The sequence below is a fragment of the Pezoporus wallicus genome, unplaced genomic scaffold (assembly GCF_028554395.1).
Source record: "Pezoporus wallicus isolate ANWC-B61680 ecotype Strahan unplaced genomic scaffold, APGP_CSIRO_Pwel_v1 contig_3952, whole genome shotgun sequence".
NCBI lineage: Eukaryota > Metazoa > Chordata > Aves > Psittaciformes > Psittacidae > Pezoporus > Pezoporus wallicus.
Window position 1 is genome coordinate 1,824,560 of NW_026635034.1, and position 5,225 is coordinate 1,829,784.

At 39.0% G+C, this 5,225-nt stretch overlaps 1 long non-coding RNA gene across 1 annotated transcript; it reads left to right on the forward strand.

Moving 5' to 3' along the window:
- The first annotated feature begins 724 nt into the window (after positions 1-724).
- On the forward strand, positions 725-2,492 carry LOC130603794 (uncharacterized). The gene is made up of 2 exons (XR_008973290.1): positions 725-793; positions 1,232-2,492. It is a non-coding gene; the product is annotated as an uncharacterized LOC130603794 (long non-coding RNA).
- Positions 2,493-5,225: the final 2,733 nt, after the last annotated feature.

The window sequence follows — 5,225 nt, forward strand, 5'->3', positions numbered from 1 at the left end:
CTGAGCAATGATTTAAGCATGATAAAGCTTTAAGTATCAGCTTCTCCTATCAACACCTGACAAACCCACAGCATAAATGCTATGCAGCCCAAGAAAAAAAGTGTTTCGTCTGCTGTTGAACCAAAGGCAGCTCCCCAGACAACAGCTAAGAAATAGTTATCTCCTCTGTGGGGGCATGTAGTGCCAAACAAAGGTGAAACAGGGACAGTGTGTCTGCACTTCTTTAAACTGTTTTCAGTAGTAAGTACTCTGTAACAATAGGAAATCATGGAAAGAATCTGGAGGCTATTCAATATCAGTAGTTTTTTAGGCTTTTAGGAATGTATTTCTATGCCCCTAAGGTTTTTTTAAGTCATGGTAGTCTTTTGAGAAACTGGAAATTTAAAATCAGTGTTGTAAATTCAGTCTCTGCATCAGCAATTCCCATCTACATCATGAGACACTCAAAAGAAAGCCATGCAGCTACATTTTGTTACAAACATGAGCTATTTAGCCACCCCGATCAGCATCCTAAATTTTGCACATTAAATTAAGGGATCTCTGGCTTCACAAAAGTATTTTACTTTCCAGATGGTAGAAACAGTGCTGGATATTGAGGGAAAAAAAAATCCCTTTTTGTGAAATCAGTGATTTCAAGGTTACATTACATTACTTTGAATCTCACAGGTGGTGTTACTGGTCTTCCAGGTGGTTACTGGGGAAGCTCATTATGCAAAAGCTAGTTTGCTGGTGGAATATAGGTTGATCTGTTCAAAGCCACACAGGGTTGCAATAGGACAAACTTCTGTTAAAAGTAAGTGAAAGTTGGATGCTTACTTCTTCTTCACGCTTCTGAAAACCTCCTGCTGTTTTTACTTCTTGAACATGAGAAGGAGGTTGGCCAGAGCAGCTATTACAGTCTACTTCTAACAAATGCTTCATATTGCTGGTGACTGGGAGCCCCCAAGAGTTCTTGTCCCACATTTTGCCTGGCAATTAAATAGGCTGAGATATAATTTGCGCCCCATATTCTCTGTGTTGAAGGCAGTAGGTTTCTTCATTTTTAGCCTAACTCTTCTGTCACCTTCACCAGTTCTACATTATTTATGTTAACTCCATGGCCTAGGGGTGGGAGGGAGAGGGGAATTATTCCTAATTTACTGAAAGTGAGAGAAGAATCAGTCACTTCTTTCTTTAAAATTTTGTGGAGGATTGTTAATCAAAGTTAAAACAAATCTGTGTTCCAACGCAGAGGTGGGCGAGGAAATGTGTGCCTAACACATATGCACTTTGGGGCTCCTGCAGAAGGAAACAGAGTTCTGGAAACTGTTGTGAGAAAAACACTAAAGACACCAGACTTGATGCTATGCCACAGACTGGAAATGAGGCTTCAGACAATATCCAGCTATGTTTGAACCTACTTGAAGAGTTCCATTTTATTCTCCGTCCTGGGATGCACAACATAAATTATCCCCTTTTCTTATTTGCCTTGAAAAGAGCCTGGCTTGAAGCAGGACAATGACTTAAAGTAGGAGCCGGGCAGAGAATACATCAGGTATTCGACCTGCAGGCCTATGAAATGCAGTGTCATCATAACCCAAAGGGCGTATCATTAGTCACTGAAGGAAGGAAGTGCAAGCATGCCTGGAGAAATCAATAGAAGGTCCTTGTCTAGTAACACGAAGAGAACAGCACCAATGTTTATGTCTTTGCCCTTCACATACTTTGCTCTTCCTTCCTCTCCAGTCACCTTTTCACTTTATCCAGAATTTCATTTTCCTGATTGCTGAGTATAAACAGAGGAGCGTAGTAACCAAGGATCAGGCTGCAATCCAGTCTTTTCTCAGGAAAAAAAAAAGATCCATCAAGCCCAGTGTTTCTGTATGGCGGTTATCTGATCTGGCTCCTGCTAACTAAAAACATATGCAACTGGTTATCTCCATCAACACAGTTTAATTCAGCTCTGGTCCGTATTAGTGTGTTTTTCTGCAACTGATGTCTCTTAGTGCCATGGGTGAACTGTTACTGTTAAAATCATGTTTAAATATGAAGATCAAACAAATGGTCCAAAGGTTCCTAGCATCTACAGATTCATTAAGCAATACGAAAATACTTTGCCATGTTTTGAGTAAACCTAGTAATTCTTCCCCAAAATATCATGCGCTTGACAAATGAGGAACCAGATTAATACAAAATTGCAGAGTTGTGCTAGACTAGGGGGTAATAATTCAAAATTGTCAAGACTCCTTTTAATTCCATATCTCTGCACTTGACCTGTTCTTTTACTTTTGTGCCTCGATTTACCCACCCATAAAATGAACAAAACAGTAGTAATGTGCATCCTACACAAGCTACAAAGCACCACTCATTACTGTCAGGGAAATGCTCTGAAATTATGCAGCTGTATTCATAGCAAAAAACCAACGAATTAACAAAATATGTTCAGGCAATGCACATTTGTCGGCTTCCATGAGAAAACTGTGAAGTGTTATGAATAATGTGGTTCACTGGTGGCTGTTTGTTCTAACAATCCTGATTTGTACGTTAGATGAAGGCAAAAAAAAAATCTTTTCAGGCTCAGTTTGACCCTTCCTCTCCCTGCCCCTGATTTCTTTCCATTCTGGCCCTTGACAGGAGTACAAAATATACGTGAAGGACAAGAATAACTTTTTAGACCAAAACATTTGTATTATTAGAAGAGGTTAGGGTGTGCCTGGGAGGGCAGGAGGTAAATCTGCTGAACAGTCTAAAAGCTTTATTTATGGAAATGTCCTTAAGAACAGGGGAAAGAAGGAATATTACTAATAATATCACAATAATTTCCAAGATCCCAAGTCAGCCAAGCTGTACATGAGCATACACGTGCATACACATTCCAGAAAGACATTTGCAAAGCTCAGAACTTGGATCAGTTTTCCAGCTAAAGCAAATCAACCTAACTCTATGAAACTCAATGGAATAACGTCTCTACCCCAGCTGAGAACTGTGACAGTGTCTCACTATTTCAATCAGGAAAATCAGAAGTATGGTCACAGTACTGGCTGCAGTTGCCTGCAATGGGAAGTAGCAAGGTATCTTTCTTAACAAGTTTCAGAGCTTTTGCCACAACTGTCTCTAGTCATTTACAAAACAACCCACTTGCCAGTGGAAAACTGAAGTTAACCTTTTCAAGGTCAGTTGAGCTCCCTCGTGCTTCCTGAAGGAAATCAAGAATCCTCTCAGCTGTTCTCAAGAGATTAAGGGAAAACCCCAAAACAAGCCCCCAGCCCCCCAACAATGGGTACATTTTGAACCTGCTTGTATGACTTAGGAACCAATGTCTCTTTTTCCCTCTCTCTCCCCCTCCTCCCCATATTAGTTAAGCACTTTGCCTTGAGCCTGTGAGCTGATTTTTGTGACTTTTCATGGTTTGTGAGACTTGTCCCTTTGTAAGGGAGAATCCAGGCTGCTGAGTCCTATTCCCTGAAGATTTCTGATAATACTACTGCTGTCCTATCAAAGCACAAATGGCATGAAACTGTAGAATTCACTGTTATTCCCTGTTTGGAGCATAAGAGTGCACTACATGGGCAAAGGCTAGGTTGTGAAAACAACAAAAGAAAGCAAAACAAAACCTGCCACTGAAACACCTTCAGAAAAGCCAGCCTTCAACTGCTCAACAGTTATGCTTTAAATAGCCTGCCCATACATCTATCTGCTTAGTAGGAGTTGGTCTAGCTCCTAAAAGGAGTCAAAAGGTGCAATCCTAAATATCGGGATGCAGACCTGATCCTTCATCTGTCCTCCAAAAGGAGACTGAATTAAGGATCAAGCAAGCTGAATATCTTCCATATCTAAGGGAATTCAACTGCATCTCTCTGCTGACAGCTGAAAAGCTAAATTATTAAATAAACAAGGCATCATTTGGGAGTTTTTTTTCACATAGTATTTTATAGCCACATAAAAATATTATAGTGAAATATAACTTTTCTCTCACACCAGAGTGTTTGGGCTGTCTCCTCTAAATATACACTTCAAACACACTGAGAGCTTTGCGCACTTGAAATATCATTTTATTTTGAATAATAACATTTTTCATCACAGACATGCCACCGTGGCTTATTTTTAACACAGTGATGTCACCACATCAGTGAAATCACTTTGCAGGACGTCCTGCTGAGCAGTAGAGGTGAACTGGCTTCAGAATAAATAGAAATTCAAACCATCCTAACAGTATTATATGAATGCAAAATAGAGATGCTGTTTGACACCTGCAGGACAGAGACAATGCACTTTTGTGAAAGAAAATATGTGTGTACCTCAGTTAAGAGAAGAAATTCCTTGTTCTAGTGAATCTTATATTTCTTGTGGATATTTGGACTATGTATATGTGACTATTCTGAAGACAGCCAATGCTTTAATGATAACAATGTCATAACTCTTCTCATATTTGACTATAACATAAAAGACTCCCACACTGATTGGAAATATGGAGCAAAGATTCCACTGGCATAACACATATTGCCCATATACAACATATGTCAGGTATTTTCATGTCAGTTTTACTAATAATTACATTTTGCTATGATATTTCAGCCATAATCTAAACACACTGAAGAACACAGTCTTTGCCCCAAAGTAATTGCAGCTGGAAAGACAAATAGTGAACGAATTAACTGGCAAATCTGATTGACCCCTAGATTTTTCAGTTTTTCAACAAGTCCAAAAAATACAAATGTTTTAGGGAGATCAAAATGTCTTTTAAGGATATATTTTCACCATATCAAAAAGGAAAACAAATCCATTTCAAATCAAATTGAGAGGTTTCTCTAGCTATACACCACAGCATGCTCCAGTTGTGGTTTTAGCATATTTTAGTGGTTTGAATTGAAAAAATAAAAAAGAAAAAAAGGGGGAGGATGCCATGTTTGAAAGATGAATATTGGAATAATCTATTTCTACTTTAAAAATACATATCTTAGTTAGGGTTTGGGCCTGAATAACTGAGCCTAACTGGGACAAATTCTTTGGATGTCCTTTTTTAGTTCCTTTTCAAAAGTTTCTACCAACGATTCTCCAAACTCTGCTACAGGTGGAAAAAAGGGGGAGAACCCCAGAGCCAATTGATGAGGCTGCTCCAAGATTCATAGTTCAATGTTATTTGTTTGGTTGGGGGCTCTTTCTTTTTCTTCTAATAAACTATCCCCAAAAGCCTATCTACCTAAAGAGTATTATCTACTTAATTTCCTGCAGGCTTCAATGCAGAA